General features: G+C 39.6%; 2 protein-coding genes across 2 annotated transcripts in view; both read right to left on the reverse strand.

Moving 5' to 3' along the window:
* Positions 1-19460, reverse strand: part of LOC308365639 (high affinity choline transporter 1-like) — a gene marked incomplete at both ends in the record, with an annotated part of 303102 nt that overhangs the window by 137754 nt on the left and 145888 nt on the right. The gene's annotated exons all lie outside the window — the stretch shown is intronic.
* Positions 1-19460, reverse strand: part of LOC308365638 (ephrin type-A receptor 6-like) — a gene marked incomplete at both ends in the record, with an annotated part of 138677 nt that overhangs the window by 109530 nt on the left and 9687 nt on the right. The window lies entirely within an intron of this gene.

A 19460-nucleotide genomic window follows, 5' to 3' on the forward strand; every position in this document is an offset into this window, starting at 1 on the left:
CAAAAGCAACACTTTCAGTTATTTATTTTGCCCTGTGTTATTGTTTGCTGCTACCCACCAAGGGGAAAACTCATTCAAATTCTTGGCCTCAGACTGAAGTTTCATTGAGTTTGTTTTCTGAGTTTCTGAACTGCTCAGTTTTAAAACATGAAATTAATGTGTAACGGTATGAAACCAAACAAGCTTCATTTCATGGTGCTTTATCTAACTTCGACATATATTGTCACTGTTTACTGTTAATACCATGCTTAGGAAGGAGCCTGTTGCTTTACCTAACTTCGACATATATTGTCACTGTTTACTGTTAATACCATGCTTAGGAAGGAGCCTGTTACTTTATCTAACATCGACATCTATTGTCACTGTTTACTGTTAAACCATGCTTAGGAAGGAGCCTGTTGCTTTATCTAACTTCGACATACTGTATATTGTCACTGTTTACTGTTAATACCATGCTTAGGAAGGAGCCTGTTGCTTTATCTAACATCGACATCTATTGTCACTGTTTACTGTTAATACCATGCTTAGGAAGGAGCCTGTTGCTTTACCTAACTTCGACATATATTGTCACTGTTTACTGTTAATACCATGCTTAGGAAGGAGCCTGTTGCTTTATCTAACTTCGACATACTGTATATTGTCACTGTTTACTGTTAATACCATGCTTAGGAAGGAGCCTGTTGCTTTATCTAACTTCGACATACTGTATATTGTCACTGTTTACTGTTAATACCATGCTTAGGAAGGAGCCTGTTGCTTTACCTAACTTCGACATATATTGTCACTGTTTACTGTTAATACCATGCTTAGGAAGGAGCCTGTTCTGCCATTCAAACGTGAATGACTAGCAAACTCTAGCATGTTGATCCTGTCCCTGGCGAGACATTTTGCTTAATTCACTTCAAAGGAACAATCAACACAGAATCTAATTCTACGCTGTGAACAGAGCAGCTATGCCTATTCTGTCCCCAAGATCATCATTCGTTCCTGGCTACTGGGGTGGCTGATATTGCCATTTCTTCCTGTCAACAGGAAAGAGATATTTCTATTTCATTTCAACCTTGACAGCAGCAGGGGCCTCTGAGCGACTGATGGAAAAACAAGGGGCCCACCCGGGGCCCACAGAGCTGCCGTACGGCAGACAGGGGCCGCTGGAGGCTCCAAGGCAGCGCTGGCGTACACACTGGCAGCATGAAATCCCTCTCTGCTGTGGTGCAGAGACACTGAGTCACTCGAGCTCCAAATAACACAGAGAAGACCAACGCATTGGAACAATTTAACAATTATATTAAACAGGAGGTGCAATTGCTGAAATACATTACATCGTCTTATTTTAATTAAACACCATACATTCAAAATATGGATTTATTACTGGTATCTATAATTCATTACTAGTTTAGTTAATACGTTAATCAATTAATTATTACTTTACGTGCAATGGAAGCAAATGTTGAATGGTTGGATTGAACTCGCATCTTACAAATGAAGCTATTTTGAGTCATGAAGAACGTTTAAGTCTTAAAGCTTGGCACAATGCTGCAAAGACACAGCACCTGCAGCAAACTGTGTTGATTCACGTCAAATTCACAGACAGCTTTGAACGTGGGACTAGGAGAGGTACAATGAACGTCTTCACATTGAGGAAAAAATAAACAGTATAGAATGTCGTAAGCAAGCCTGGTTATATTACATATAAAAATATTTTGCCTGTCACTCATCTTGGCACTAAACTTTGAAACCCACCTCACTAAAAAAACACATTTATACAAGCCCAATGTAAGTGCTTCCTGGGTGCTCAGGTTTACTGCCTGGAGAATAATGACTCCAAGCAACTGCTGGCAGGCACATGTTCTTTTGTGGTAGTAATTTCCCTGGGCTCACAAAGGCAAACCTCTGCATCCTATGGCAGTTCTGAAAGAACATTTAATTTACACCACATCTATAGACAGCATCTGAGCTGCCTTGGATTCAAAGGGGTGAGGTGGAACAGAGCTGGCGTATTTTATCACAGCTTTTATGCAGCGCGACATCTTAACACAGAATGATGAGCCACTCCAGAGCCACCTCAGGCTTGCTTGATCTGGGCAGTGAGGGATGTCTCTGGAGCTTCTGCTCTATTGAGTGGCTGATCAGAATTACAGTGAAAATAGATGCCAGGGCTTCTGATTGATTACATCAGATGGATGTTATTTTAAGGGTTATTTGAATGTTACATTGTTCAGTATCAGAATCAGCTTTTATTGGCCAAGTTAGTTTGCACAAACAAGGAATTTGTCTTCTCACTGTGCTTACACATATTACTCAAAATATACATCACAACATATTAACATATTAGGGATGAAGTGAACCTTGTGTCATACAAATATGTAAATAAAATGCCAATTATTCTACTTGGGCCTGGTGCTCACCTGCCATTGTTTCCCCCCTGGAGAGTGTAAAATATGTGTTGCACTGTGAACGTTGCTTTTATCTCCATTATGAAAACATTATTTGCACTCCAGATATTTTCCAGGCGTCCACAAAAACTTATAATGAAAATGAAAATGAACAAAACTATTTCCAGATTCTGTCATGATAACTGATTTGGGGGTGGCCATATGATTAGGATTGGTTTGTGGTTTAGCTTACCTGTCGGGAATTAGCCATGAGCTTTAATAGAAATGAATGCCCTCACCTAAGCAAGCATTTTTAACATTAAAATGGGTATGAGATGGTTCTTTTTTGGGTGTACTTTCTCCTTGTTTTTAAGTTCCTGTCAACTGAAGTTGTTGCTCTGCTGCTGCTCTGCTTTGTACATTTTAAAAATATTTTTTAACTTTATTATTGACTGTTGTACGGCGACCTTGAGTTTCTTGAAAGGCGCCCTATAAATAAAATGTATTATTATTATTATTGTTTTTGATTGTCTTAAGTGGGAAAAGCCCACAGTCGGTAATCACTCTAGAATTGTTCCAAAGCTCTACATAGGAGTTTGCGCTTTAGCTTACCTGTCAGGAATTAGCCATGCGCATTAATAGAAATGAATGCCCTCACCTAATGAAGCATTTTGAACATTAAAAAAGGTATGAGATGGTTCTTTTTTGGGTGTACTTTCTCCTTGTTTTTAAGTGTCTTAAGTGAGGAAAGCACAGTCGGTAATCACTCTAGAACTGTTCCAAATCTCTACATAGGAGTACCTCCCAACAGCCTCACAGAAGGCCAATAAAGCTGAAGTATGATAGGGTGTTTTCCATAACCCCCGGCTGCAGTGACGAGCTGAATAAGAAGACAGTCCAGGGGCTGTTGTGTATGCTGTCTCCGACTCGGCTGTTTACCGCCTTTAGAAGTGCACAATGCAGTCAATACATTCCCTGGAGAATAGTGATTGGTATGCTGAACGTGGCTAGGCTTGCTTTCTCAGTAGCCTTCAGATATGTGCCACAAAGACAACAGAGCCAGGACACTGACCCCTGACACTGAAGCTTCACCAAACATTTAGCCCAATCTATTAGCCATTGGGTAGTTGTAATTCCATAAACGTAAAACAAGATGGCGTCTGGTAATGTCCTAAGAAAACAAGGTGCATGGGTCCATGAAGACAGTTAATGTCAACTCTGCCATATACATTTCAGACCTGTAACTGGGAACATTTATTATTTGATTTGGGAGGGACCTTGGAAATTACCAAACTTAAACGACTGCTTCAGAGAACATACTAGTCAAAAGGCTTTCTGTCTTCCCAAAATCTCACACTTATTGTTGATCTTAAAAAAGCATTCTTGTAATTGATATGACATCCACTATTCATGGGGCAGCATCCAATAAAGGATATTAATGTCAAATTGTACTTCCCCCTTCGTCTCTTTATCGATCGGAGCAACTGGACATCTATGACTGAATGAAATCCAAAGACCTGATGCTCATCTCATCTCTGAATTCATCACAGAGGATATAAAGAGCCACGGGGGCCGTCCCAGACGCTCATCCATCATCAGCCCCGCACAAAACGAGCACCTTCTGGCTGCAGAGCAGAGCCTGTACCACACCACATCATGAATACTAGTATGAGCAATAAAAGGCAGCCCACAGCCTGCGGTACGGTCTTCCATCCCAGAATTAAATGACCATGTGATTCCCATAGACCACAGCAAAAAGTGTTACTTAGGGCCATATGGAGTATGTAATAGGACACCAAAGGATGGCATCAGAACAGCTAAATGAGGCAAAGTAGGGAGTACAAGAGAGGCCATGGTAAAAACCCATGGCAGGAAGCAGTGTCTCTTGAATGCCCACGGAACTGGTGTATTAGCAATATATCACTGGGGGACAACGCATTATCCAAAACGCTTACAGTAAAAGGTGCAGTCCTTGATTACACTTTACGCCAGATTCAGTGAAAAAATCCTCATGTTCCCATAGCTGAAAGTCATCAACTGAACACTGCTTTCCCTACAAGAAAAAAAAAAATCAACATTAAAGTAACATCATGCAACAATTTTATGGTAAAATAAAACCTCTGCAATCATTTTGATGGTACACTGACTGGTAATACAGAACATGGTGACTGTGCCACTGCCACAGCACGTCTGGTGTGCCTGGTATTGCACGATATAACTTTGGGGTACAGGGCGCGAGGCCTCTCGAAGAACTTATTAATGCTTTATGGCACCACCTCACGCAACAAGCGTTAGACCAATGCGCTCGGTATGATAGCACAGTATTCTCTGTATGGACATCATGGCAGATGTGATGAATCCGATGGAGACGTCGTTGAAGGTTAGGAAGAGAAAAAGCGAGAGTAACCGAGCGAGAGAAACCAAGCAAAAGAACGAACAAGTCTCCAAGCAAGTCAAGTTTATGTTGGACTTGGTCAGTTATAACTCATTAGCTGTCTTGCTATGTCTTGTGTTGCCTTGCTTGATGTTTGGTTATGTTAGGAAAGTTGTCGACTTGCTAGTTTTCATCATAAACATCCCGGCCAATGTTATTTATTAAAGAATTTAACGTAGGCTTATTGGTTTCATCCCTGTCTCATGGAGATTTGTAGTTTTTCCAGTTGCCCAAAGTCATCGATCTGGCGTAGAATCCAAATGAATTCATCCCCTGATCAAACAGTTTGATCAGTCTTCGTCATCTTATCATGCCAAATAAGCCTGGGAAGTTTGCAACCTTGAAAACCTTACTCTAGCTTGTATGACACTGTCCAAAGTATATATTATGCATGTCGCCAACAATATTTTATTAGATTACACATAATCCACATTCAAACACTTAGAATTTTTTTTATATGGGCTGAAAATGTGGGCATTATTTCAGCTAAATTAAAATGTTGACATTCTTTTTTTGTTATTCTTTGGTTATGTTCGCGTTCAACTCCGATGTCACAATAAATACAACTATGCAGAATCATCTTGTGATATTGCTCTACCTTGTCCCTCTACATGTTTCTTTGGCTTCTGCGGTTGTCTTTGACAGTTCCATTTCCTTCATCTTGTCCACAAATACACATGTACATTGTCTATTAGGGGGCCTCGATGCGAAGCTACAGTTGCAGAAAATACCAATTCTCCCGGAAATGGGCTTCAATGAACAAAGACAGACTTGCTGTGAACTATATGGGCCATTCTACCGAATTCGTGTAATATGCAGTCCCTCAACAATAAAAACTATTTACAAAACAATTAGGTATTTAGGCATAGATATTTAATTAGAAAATGTTATGGTCTATATAAACCCAATGCATTACATGAGATAGTGATAAGCTAAATATATACAAAATCATCATTTATAGGGTACTTTCTATTGGGAAGTAGCTGTCCCCAACCCTGACATCTAAATTTCAATGCCTTTAAATAACACTTTTAATATTTTTTAGATTTTTTTCAATGATTTAATTTCAAAGATCTTTATGATTGGGTTGAAACAGAACTTGGAATATTTAGATTTATTGTGGGTTTAATTTTTAAATCAATTTACTATACTCAAAAAATCATGTCCCTAGTTTTCATGTCACTACCGAAACACAAGAGTTTTAGTTCATTGGCTGAGCCTGTGTTTTAGCCACGACCCTGCATTTTTGACCATGCAGTGACACTGCATCTCTGTCCCTCATGGTTGAATGGTAAGTAGCTAAATCCCATAGTTTTTATATAAATGTGTTCCAAAGTCTGAAAATCGATGTGTAACCTTAAGAATTGTCACTACCGAAACGCATGTTTTTCTTCAATTAAGTAAACCTTTTGGGGTTTCATGGAAAATCTTATGTTTGTATGTGTGTTCACCTCTTCAAAGATGTGTTTGCAAGCCGTGTGCTTGCTACAATTCTTTATTTATGCTTAAAGTTAGCTAGAATTGTCACTACCGAAACAGTCACTACCGAAACATATGGTAGTGACCAGATGATTTCGGTAGTGACAAAATGAAATGGTAAGTAGTTCAATCCCATAATTTTTTAATAAATGAGTTGTGTGGACTAAAGGGCGGCCCAGAGCACCTTTTGGATGATTTTGGAAAGAGAAATTAACATCCATCCAACAGTGCAGTCACTACCGAAACAGTGCAGTCACTACCGAAACAGATAAATTGAACTTGAAAATTTGGTAAAAAATTAATTTCTATGGATTTCATTGTGAAACCCTTCAAGAAATATTTGTAAAAATACTCTTCGGAGAAGGGAAGGAAACACAATCTGAACAGGTCAATAATAATACTTTTTTACTATAGTAAATGTGATGTTTCGATAGTGACAATTTTTGGAAGAGGAAAAACATTCCAACACATTCTGAAAATACAATATAAAACTTGACTGTTCTTTTACTAGATATGTGTACTTTAGATATGGTACAATATACATACGGTCAAAGTTTTGGGAATAAACCATAAAAAAATTCAAAATATATCCGACATGACTTTGCATCAATTCGGTAGAATGGCCCATATATACTACAATGTGTGCCCAAAATAATGTATAATAAAAAAAAATGTATGTGATACAAAATACTGTAGGTGCCTACATTGCCTCTACCTGCATCTTCTCTTTCTTAACCTTGATACAACATACATCAAGATGGTGACACTCCCTGCAGGCCCTGAGGTATGAGACATGAGGCATTGATTTCTTCCCATAGCCACCCTATATGTGGGAGAGGTGTCTTCACTGCCTGACGTCATACATGTCTTCTTTCAACAACATATTCTCTTCAGTTAAAAGAGCAGCATATTCAATAACTGTGATCAGCAGGTGTTGTCATGGTTATTATTAACTTCATTTTTTTCTAGGACACATTTTGCTGACATCAGTTGAACTGAATGATGATTCAACTCAGCTCCAGTATCTAGTATCTTCCAGTTGAATGAATGCCATTGCAAAAAATACTAAACAGTCCATGTATTAGTATGCTAATTGAATCAAATACTTTGTCCTCAGGTTAGTCTAATAACAGTGTTTCTAATGTTTCCACTGCTTTTTCAAGCAATTTGACATTCATCTGTTCCAAATTAAGAACAATCAAATGCTCTGAAAGGGGAAATATTGAAGCAGTGATGCCCAAATGCCACCTCCTACTGTGCACAATGAGAGGGGGAGCCCAAGTAATGTGCTCACTGAAGAGGGAGTCAGATTAATTGTCTTGCATGCTGCTCTATGACATTTGTGAAGAAATAGCTTGCTAGACTGGCATACACCTTGCCATTTGAACACCAAATGTATAAAAAGCCCAAGACCAATATATAAAACTTCAATGTTCTTGTGCATAAATGTTTCGATATAAACATTTGGGTTGTCCTGTGTTAATATAAGCAAAATGTTCAAATGCTTTGTATATGTAGTAAGGCTTATACAAATAAATGAGGATTTATTCTCTTTGTCAAACCTTGCCCTGCATCACTGTGGCAGTGAATTACTGCAATGTATTGCAACTGACAAACAGTACAAAGAATAATATGACTTGAGATATAAACAGTTTGTGCTTTTACTTGTCTCTCAGTATTTCTCACTGCCTTAAAACAGACCTTTCCTTTTCTAAAGCTCACAAGAAAACCCCAAAAAGGAGTTCAACCCCTTTGTCCTAAAACCAAGTAAATCTCTGCGTGGGAAAATGTCTAAGAAGAAGTTGCTGCTTTACATATCTATTTTCTGCCGGAGGGACAGGCCGTCTGGAATGTCAATGTGTGGTGCAGTCAGGTCTAACTGATCTGTGTTCTGAGGGAAAGACAGACACACAGACCAGTGGTGGTACCAGCAAAGTGGAACAGCACAGTACAGATTAACAGCCATGTTCTCCTAAAGTCAATCAACCTGCAATGTTGTATATAGTACATGTATAGTATTCAACACCATCTCCCAATTCAATATTGTATAGTAACATTTACATTTACATTTAGCAGACGCTTTGTCCAAAGCGACGTATAAGGGAGAGAACAAAACCAATATTAAAGAAAGCTTCACAGGCAGGTGAGGAGTTGAAAAACATTCAGTTTAAAAGTAGTATTTACTTGAAGTGAGCATATTGCATTGGGAGAGAGAGGCACTATGCACAGCATCAATCCTTAGTGCTGTCATGCTGCAGTGATTGAGTCTATTTCTCTGCTTCTGTGTGGGATCTGCTGTGCACTTTAGTCTGAGTCTGCCACCCGTGTGTCTGTCCTGTCCCGTCCCTGGGGACCTTCCGTCTCTGAATAACAGCTCCTGACATCCCTGAATGGAATCAATTTAAGCGCAGTCTGTATTGGTTAAACTGTGATTACTGGAAATTAATGTTGAAAGAACAGAATGACCTGCCTCAGGACCAGAGTGATCAATTAAGGATGAGGTTGAAGTAAACCAAAGTGTTAGATACCACCAGCCAATACAATGACTCCCAACATTCCTCTAAGAATACCCCTCAATCTTTACCATCATCTCTTACATGTTGTGTTTCGATCCAATAATCTTAATGCATAGACATGATTAACAAATGAGATATAGTATAGAACTGTCTTGGTTTTCCATTTTCCTAAATTATGTCTAAAAACTATTCTTTCTTTACACATAACACACACCACATAACACATAACATCTGGATGTATCACATAACACATAACATCTGGACATATCACATAACATCTGGACATATCACATTGCTCTGATGAATTCCTAGTAAATCTGAAATGTCCTTTCTGCCATTACCCTGTTAGATAAGCCACCAGACAGGAGGAACTGAAAAAAGAGTGAATGTATTGTCTATTTTTATGCATTGTATATTTGTCCTGAACACTCAGGCTGGGTTATGGGGTATCACCCACGACACTCCTGAATGCACCATCAAATAAACTGGGAATAATATTAGAACATAGCTGCACTTCAGTGGTTCATGATTGCGTATCATGAAACAACCATCTGATATCACACATGTAGTTGTTTATGTTTGTAAAGGTCTCAAGCTTGGAATTTATTTGTATGTACCAAACCACCTATCTTGGCAGAATCTAACCCAGTCTAGTAGCTTCAGGTATGCAGCTCTTTACTGGAAATAGCATTGCAAGAGCATCATTTTATATTGTTGACTGTCCATTTTTTTGGTATTTGAAATGCTGCGACACCTTGAAGGTCATGGCAGGCATTTTGACTGACCTGCACAAAACCACTTTCTTGCGCATCAGCTCACGGTGAACAGCATAGTGATTATGTAGCCTTTATTAACCACAGGGTTCCAGTAAGAGTATTTGGTGAAAAAATTCAAGTATTCAAAAAAGGTCAACCACCCTGACATTAGCCCTCGATTGGGTTGAATTAACATTGCATGGGACATGTGAGCTAGATGATGTAAATCATTCACATACCACTGATCAAAACCCCCCTTCAAGAGTCAGGGACAGAGTCAAGACTGTCCAAAGGTCAACATTTCAAGAGGAAAATTGAGTGCAGGAGAGGAGAAGAATATTAATCATCCCCGTCAGAGAGATATAGAATAATATTTGAAAAAGAAAAACAACAACTCCAGCTTGCTCAAGAAAACTCACTAGAGAATTTTCAGCAAGCCCAAGTTCAAAGACAAAGCCTGAGTCTGAGCTCAAAACTTCAACAGCTAAAAAGTCCATTTAAAAGAATGAACTGTTATTTTCATCATTTACCATTGCCATGACGTGATATAAGCAGTTATCAATGGACATTGAAGGGCATCATCATTATCTGGGTCTCTGTCAAACTCATTGGCATATTTTCAGCACATTTATGAAAATTCGGCCAAAAGAAATGTGAGCCTGGGCGCATATCCATCTGCTGTGGTATGCAAATAGAAAATAGACACTCTCTTAATAAAGAGAGAAACTGAGAACAGAGAAACACATAATAAAATCTCCACAAACTTAATTTGATGCGAATAAACCCATTTTCATGAACCTTAGTCGCATTATATACCCTATGCGAATAGAGGGTTAATCATCCCCACTCCAGATAATGAAGTTCTTATTTGAACTAGAAGATATCATGCAAATTTCAAGCTTCCACTCAGGATTTCCTATTTGAATGGTCAATATTCGCACAAAAAACTGGGATGGAAACCCAAAAGATTTTTCTACCACAAAAAAAACTCTCCTTCGATCAAAAGTGTACCTTGGAAGTGTTTCTCCCCTTACAGCCAACATATGAAAGCGAATGACCTGGAGTGAGATTTCAGGCCTCATCTCTGTTCCATTCTGGATTCCGTGCCTTCATTACAAAACCGCCATCTCCACAGGAGCAAAGGACCGTCTCCCAACGAGACAGCTGCCTCGCCTCAGCTGCCTGATTACCTTCTGCAGTGGACAAATAGGGAGCATCCCAGACCCCCTTACTCCTGGCAATGCATTTAAATCAGGAGGCTCCCAGTCTCTCCGTGTCAGCTCGGCTCACAACACTGTCACACAGCACAGGACATTAAAACGCATGGCTCATTACTGCACAGCACACAGCAGCACACCGCAGCTGTGCCAGGCAGCGCTGGAGAAAGCCTGAGGCTTGGAGAGAAAGAGGGCTTCCTCTGACTCTTCCTCCTGCCTCAATGTGTCGCGCTACAGTCTCTGATAGGGGCTTGCAGTCAGCACCTTGAGCAAGATTTTCTCTTCGCTGTCTTGTTCCGTACCTGTTCCCGGCACTCAGAATGACAACACAAGTATACTCCAACTCAGCCACTAATTACACTGATGGCATCAATTTAATGGTGTTGGAGTGCATTAAGGAATGTGTATCTTTGATGGGCACTGAGCCAATTAAGCTTCTCCCAGCGCTGCTTAAGCCTTGTAATGACAGAGGTCAGAGGTCACTGGAAACGGCTCACGCACAAGATTGTTTTTTTTTTTTTGTTTGTTTTTTAACTTGATAAGCTCCCCTAGGTACACTCATCGTCTGCTGTCACCAACAATTAAATGACAGCACACGGGGTGTTGAAAAGTCCTTCTTTCCTGACAGTGGTGGAATCTTGGTGGACCGTGGATGGGGGATAAGCAGCGGGTAGTTTAATGATATTTAATTAAATGTTGTAAGAGAGATTAAAGACTTGCTTGTGTGAAGTGCGGGTTTGATATTATCTGACTCCAAATTACAGCTACTGTCTCTGGTGCATGTCTTCCCTGTTCATTCAAAGCTTGGGTCTTTGATGACTCATTCACAGTCATACTGTTTACATACAACTTCATTATATACAATACACTCGCTATTACAGGTCTCACGGTTGTGTTAAATGGTGAAGTTGTGGCAAGTTTTTCTTTCTGTATGTAATAGGTCATGAAAATACTGTATGAAAAAAAAAAAAACATTTCCACAAATATAAAGTGGCACTGGTGTTTAACTTTTAAACAAGTAGGCACAAACTGTTTTTTTTTACAAACAGTGATGAATAGATATACACCATTTACATAGTGCAGTTGAGCAAGCTGTAACCGGTGCCGTTGTTACGTAACATCATACACTTGAGGGCATGCATCCTGAAGCGCATGCCCAAATATATAACAGGAAAAAAGACAAACAATGAGCATGGAACACAATAATTGTCTTCATCTGAATTGAAGCTGCTCACGTTAGAAAATCAACTGTCAAAATGTTTTGCAAAAACAGAAGAAAACATTATGCTTTTAATCCCAAAAAGCTGCTTTATGTAATTTAATAAATAAATAGTCCTGTTTCTTCCCCTCTTGGGAAATGTTTCATGCATATTTCAACAGCGTCTGCCTTTGCTGAGAAAAGCTTATTGTGACTGCATGCAGACACCAACTCAGACATGGTTACTCACGACTAAAAGCCAACAGAACCATTCCAAATATTGCTTTTATTCACTCGATGAAATCCAAGGCTGACAATAACATTTTCTTCAGCCTACCATCTCAATATATCATATCTATGACACGTATTGCCTGTAATTGCTATAGTTTAAAATGTCTGTTGGCAAAACATTGTAAGATGACTGGATTAAGTTATCCTCCAGATCCTGCAGGAAGTAACAATTTTAACATTTGGTCAAGATCAATGCTCTGAATTAGGAGCCTAAAGACGCACAATCAAACGCCTGCAGCTTTGTGTTGTAAAATGCGAAATGTCCAATACTTTAATGTAGCTGATGAGATGAGATGAGACTACGGTGAGACTAGTATTTTAATAGTTTAAACAGAATGCAAACACATTTTTGTAGTTTTTGAAAGATTCTAGGGATATAACCTTTCATTAGGAAACACATTACAGTGATGGGAGAGTTGAAGCGCAGTTAATTAATTGACAGAGCCTGTCTCACACAGAGCCTTTGCCTAATTTTCACTTTAATTAAAAATATTCCCAGGTAGCCATGATAATCACCCCTTCAGCAAAGAATAACCACACTTTGGGCTCATTCCTTACGTGCCTCAAATGATTATTTACTTGTGATGGAGTAGCCAAATAGGGGCTGCAGTCGGTAAGACAGTGAAATCTCTCTCCACATGGTAATAGTGTACAGTCGGTAAGACAGTGAAATGTCTCTCACATGGTAATAGTGTACAGTCGGTAAGACAGTGAAATCTCTCCACATGGTAATAGTGTACAGTCGGTAAGACAGTGAAATCTCTCCACATGGTAATAGTGTACAGTCGGTAAGACAGTGAAATCTCTCTCCACATGGTAATAGTGTACAGTCGGTAAGACTGATATATCTCTCCACATGGTAATAGTGTACAGTCGGTAAGACAGTGAAATCTCTCTCCACATGGTAATAGTGTACAGTCGGTAAGACTGATATATCTCTCCACATGGTAATAGTGTACAGTCGGTAAGACTGATATATCTCTCCACATGGTAATAGTGTACAGTCGGTAAGACAGTGAAATCTCTCTCCACATGGTAGTACAGTCGGTAAGACTGATATATCTCTCCACATGGTAATAGTGTACAGTCGGTGAAATGTCTCTCACATGGCAAAAGTGTACAACAGTAATTGAATACACTATGAGGCTCTGGGAAAGCTAGAGAGCAAAGCTAAATTCCTTATCATTCTCCAACGACGTTCCAGAGATGGAGTATATCCTTTGCAGCCTAATAAAGCGGGTGCACTGCATATGTTCGACTCACCTTCTTGGCTTTATGACTATATATTAGAGAGCAAAAATTATTTCAGCCTTAATGATTCCATAATTACTTTCAGCAAAATATGTTTCATGTTTCTCTTATCCTAAATAATGGTACCATACACTGTCAACACAATATTATGGTCACTAACAGACTATTGCAACTAATTCCAATGAAATAATGGATTCAATGTCTCAATTTAGTACTGTTAAGTAGAGGAACAGTTTTAGTTAGTGGAAGAGAGGTGGTCCGATTCTGTAATGAACTTCTACATGTGCAAATGTTAACGAAAGATAAAAGGAAGGGCTTAAAGGAAATCCTCACAACCAGGTTAAGGAGCAACTCTTAAAGGTAATGGGAGATTCATGAAGAATGAGTTCATGAGGTTCGTAAGTTCATAAGAGCCATCCATAAATAACATACATGAATATGTCATGTCTGGTCATGTTTATGTTAGAGTGACTAAGGATTTATGGCCACAATATCAAAAGTCTTTTGAGGGGCTTGACAGAAGTGAACCACCCTATTCAATAGAAATGTTGTTATTGGGAACTATGTACGGTGGATATTAGTTTATTCAAGCTACTTGTTTCTAGGTTAAACTAACATACAAGCGAGATTTCAGCCTGAATTTCTAACCTCCAATGATACCAATGACAGTGTGTGCACAGATAATGAAATATCCAGCTAACCATGTACAGTACAACTATTCAAATATTAACATCCCTATTCAGCAAATACTCACTTCAAATCATTATTCTGTTCACTTGTGGAGATAGAGTGTCTATTCCAGTGTTGTTTTTGGCAGGCATTTTAGATTTAGTTTTAGTCTTAGTCTTTTTGACGAAATGCTTCTTAGTTTTAGTCCCATTTTAGTCATTTCTATCTTTGAAAGTTTTAGTCTAGTTTTAGTCTGACGAAAACTCAAAAGGTTTTAGTCTAGTTTTAGTCCGACGAAAACTTAAAAGGTTTTAGTCAAAAATCAAATATACATAAGATGCGTGTATTTATTTAATAGGCCAATACATTTATCATAATGAAACACACTGGCCTTCAGGTGCCTTTTGAGGTTTGTGGTATTTTTTTCCTGTGAGTTTGAAGCCGCAGCATGAAGTTGTGGTCGTGGCTTCGTCTCCGTGACCGTCGTTCGACTCGGCTCCCTGTCCCCGTACTGCCCGTAAAAGCAGGGCTGGAAATTAACTTTTTGGCTGGTAGATGAAATTTTTTACCAGCCAATCATATTTTTTACCGGCCAAAATTAAACCTGCCATTTCAGACCTACTCTGACATTGTTTGATCTAAACAATCTTTGCCTATGATTTTAATATTATGTTAATCACTCTCAGAATGGATTAAAAGAAATCAACCAATATTGCCCAATTGGCTGGTGACTGCCGCAACACGCGCTGTATGCTATACCCAGGCATCCTTAAAGGCCCTCCTTAACTATACATTCATTATTTAATTTACTTTTGCATGACCACAATTTTTTAAAGCACATTCAAGAGTTGGCTATTAAAAATGTACTTCAGATGAATTCATTTAACCTCATAAGAAGCGCTGCATTAGGTCTACTAAAAAAAATCTAAATTAAGCTTTGAAATGACACCTATATGATAGATAAATATTGTCCAACTAACACAACAGCATGGATATTCAAAAGGTTATCATACTATAGTCTTAGGGCTCAGATACACATACGCGTCTTTTTTCAGGCAGAAACGCTTCAGTAACGCCTTGGCAAAGTGCAGACTTTTCACAGCTAATAATAATCACTCCGCGATGAAAGCGCATTGATGAAAACCGTTCATTCAAAATTCTGACGTTGAAAATGGAACTATTTGTCGTATTAAAATGTTAATTTGTTGACTGTAGAATTGTTTTATAAAAGCAATACTCGTGGGAGTGGGGTAGGTAAGGGATAATCCCACTCCCACTCGTGCTATATCGCTTAATCATACCACATCTACCAGCATCAAAACAGGAAATAAGTGATAAAGTAGTTAAGCCCGCCTGTTGCTCGATCTGATTGGCTGCCTGGGCCGAGTGTGACATTGATGAGCGTTGCGCTTCCCTGCCTTGCGCTGGAAAGTTGAGAATAGTTCAACTTTTAAGCGCACCTAAAAAACGCTTCAAAGACGCAACGCGTGGTGGAGAAGGGGCGCACGCTTTAAACGCGCCGTACCATAGGAATCAATGCATTTGCTCGCGTCCCGTTTTTACAAAAACGCGTATGTGTATCTGAGCCCTTACTGATCTGACAAAAAACCGCATTGAAAAAAACTAAGGGAAGGCAAACATTACCTCTGCTTCACTGAAGGGGGCGTGCGAGAGCAAAGGAAAAAAACTTACCGGAGCATGAAAGTGTAGTGGGCGAAAGGCTTGATGTTTTGAATACATGTGTTACACAAAATACAATGAGCCACCTACTGCAACATGCCCTTGGTGTAGCTGTAGCTGCTGTTGTGGCTGTTGTTTCTTCCTCCCTAGATGTTCTCTGCACCTTTGCTTGAGGTGATGCAACGGCAATGAATCAGCACATTATTTTAGCTTTCGTTTAACTGCGTTAACTTGCGTGTGGTCAACTAAGTCGGTTTCAACTTTAAAATCGCTCTCGAAATATTAGAACTTTATAACCTTTGTATTCGCCGGCAAAGTATTAGAACTTTGTATTCGCTGGCAAAATTGTTGTATTAAAATTCTAAGAACTTTATGTTACCCCTTCCCTTCTCCCACTGTTCGTGTTGGCGTTGCAAGCTATTTTTAACCATGACGGGCGCAATAGTCGGGAGATTTGCTCCGTAATGCCCCCCCCCAAAAAAAACCGTGCCGTTAACACTCACGCGCAGATAATGGGTTACAGACTAAACGTATTGCCCTTACAATTTAAGTGAATTCTCCTTCTGCATATTGTTTTTTTACTTTTTCACTGTCGATTTCCAAATCTGTGTGAATATTCATGAGAGCAAGTCCGGTCAGTCTTTTGTCAGTCATCGTACTTCGTAGATATGTCTTAAGATTGTACTTAATGACCGCTCAGCAGACGTTGTCAAAACGAGCATTGTCAACAAGACTCAATGAATGTTTGGGTGGAAATTTGCCGAACTTTCCAGGGCTTGACAAGGCTCACTGCGATTTGGCTGTAACTCATTTAGCTGTTTCCACAGCTCCAGCTCTGCATACTCAACGGCCATTAGTTGTCCGTACACCGATTTTATTTGCTGCCATACATTGTCGGATAAGGAGGAGGGGTGTAAGATACTGAAGCAAACCCTGAATATGCTGATCATAAAGTCAAATGACTCCATTCATTTGGACAGGGAGATCGTAGTACCGCATTTTTTTTGCGCGCCCCTCTGTCTGCAGTTTACCTATTGTAATATGCGTTCATAGTATTGAATTACAGTGGCAATGCATGCGACGTGCTGGGAACAGCGTGTGTCAGATAACTTTTGTAAGCGTTTGTTTGTACTTTAATCACTATTCGTTTGTTTGTGCTTTGTGCACTGGCCAGGCTCAGCGCATGATTGCAGACTCTCTCTCTCTTTCTTCTTCTCACGTAGCAGAAGGTACGCACAGTGCGTACAGCCGTACGGCAGCTGCGCGTGAGCGAGGCTTTTAGTGTGTGATGGGGGCGTGACTGTTAGGACAAGCAGCTGGCTCCATTTTTGAGGTCTGAGCTCTTGATTGACATTGCATGCATATTATAGTTGGCGGAAAAAAAGCATGTTTTGAAACTTTGTTCGTCCACTCACTAACAATTGAGTCTCGTCTAGTTCTCGTCTGACGAAAATGTCTAAATTTTTCGTCACATTTTAGTCTTTATATGGCTTTGGTGACGTTCGTCTTAGTCTCATTTTCGTCATGGAAAAAAGGGGTCTGACGACGTCATTTTCGTTTTCGTCTTGCCTGACGAAAACAACACTGGTCTATTCACTTAGGTGTGGTATTTATGGAATACAGTGTTCTAATGTGTGGCCAATACATTTTCCATTTACTGTAGCCTCACTCCCACCCCTATGCAAATAACTGAATAACCCTTCATAGACTTTTAGATATCCAAAAAAATGGTTAATATGTAGTACATCTCTACTAGGGAGTCTGTCACATCACATTCACTCTTCAAGATATCTTTTCCCCAAGTTCAGTTGCTCCAGCCAACGAAAGCTGGATACACCCCAGGTGAAATGGTGAAATTAAAATGATCCTTGTTAATTGACAGAAGTGTTTCGAAAGAAATATTGCATGATTGCAATCTGAGCAGAGCTCTTTAGCTGAACATTCTGTTAATAAAGGCTGTAGCAATGTGTGTGAGTGTGCATGTGTGTGTTTGTGTTTGTGTGTAAGTGTGCGTGTGCGTGTGTGCGTGTGTGCGTGTGTATGTGTGTTTGTGTTTGTGTGTGTGTGTGTGTGTGTGTGTGTGTGTGTGTGTGTGTGAGTGTGAGTGTGAGTGTGCGTGTGTACGTGTGTGTTTGTTTGTTTGTTTGTTTGTTTGTTTGTTTGTTTGTGTGTGTGTGTGTGTTTGTGTGTGTGTGTGTGTGTGTGTGTGTGTGTGTGTGTGTTTGTGTGTGTGTGTGTGTGTGTGTGTGTTTGTGTGTGTGTGTGTGTGTGTGTGTGTGTTTGTGTTTGTGTGTGTGTGTGTGTGTGTGTGTGTGTGTTTGTGTGTGTGTGTGTGTGTGTGTGTGTGTGTGTGTGTGTGTGTGTGTCTCATCAGAGCTGCTGCACTCTGTTAATAAAGGTTAAAGCAATGTGTCATTCAATTAGATTTCATTGATACTGATCTACCGTCAACACTGAGCAGTGATACTGGTATTCCTATTGATATTGTACTTTTTAAAAAGTAAATATTTCGTCTTGCAATAGGGTGCTGTTGAGAAGTGATTCCATGCTACAGTACGAATCAATCATGGTACCATATTGGCTCTATATCTAGATACCCAATCCTAAAGAAGACCTTTCGGTACAATTTAAAATGTCTCTTTGTGTTAGATACATGTCCTGAACAGACATTTTGCAATGCATTGTGTTCTAATGATTTAAGCAGCATTATGGTCAAGAACAAACCAGAAATACAGAAGCACTTAGATATTTGTTCTGTTCAGACGTGACCAAAAAGTCTGCTTTACAGCCCTGAAATACCTTTATATTGGGACACTAACCAGGTTTCATGTAGACTTTTTAGGTCATGACTTCTCATTCCTGCTGTTGGGAGTGCTTTGTTTATCTTCTCTTTGTCTCTATACCTTACGGAACTCATCCATCCCACACGTAAACTGAACATAACATAAAAAAAATACAGTCACCAGGGTTGGAAGAAAGTAGTGACAATGATGACTGGTTAAAGGCTGATTGTCCGGGCACCAAAAGAGAAAAAGACATTAATTTCTTCACTTGTAGCAAGAGTAGTCTTTTTGAAGTATGTTACGTGATGGGCAGTAATTTAGTAGTCAAGGAAGACAAGCTTGCAGCTGCGCTGAACAGATAACTTATTTGAGCCTAAGGACTTGGTGGCTCAGTTTTTCACTTATCCCTCGCTACTTGGGATGTAGAGCCATTTTACCTCACAAAGATCTCCCTCCCTTCTCTGGCCTTTCTCACCTCCTCCATGTTAAATATTCATGGACATTCCTGTTTCCTGGGTAGGCCAGGAGAAGTCTTGACAGCTTAATCATGGAGTCAAGGCTGCAGCCAACCCTTTCCTCTTGGCTGCTGTCAGACCGACCGACCTGCATGATGTAATAGTCTTGCTTTCGACAAAAACATAGAGGGAAATACTTGACTCTTCGAAGGAGGCTGTTTTTGTTCAAGAACCATAATGAATATAACACCAAGAAGGGATGAAGGGGTCATTACGTACACATCACACAAGGCAACAAGGACTTGACCTTTGACCTTGAAGAACACTGTATGGCTAAGGAGTGTTTCCGGTTTAAAT

Source organism: Sprattus sprattus (genome assembly GCF_963457725.1).
Source record: "Sprattus sprattus genome assembly, chromosome: 5".
NCBI classification, from domain to species: domain Eukaryota; kingdom Metazoa; phylum Chordata; class Actinopteri; order Clupeiformes; family Clupeidae; genus Sprattus; species Sprattus sprattus.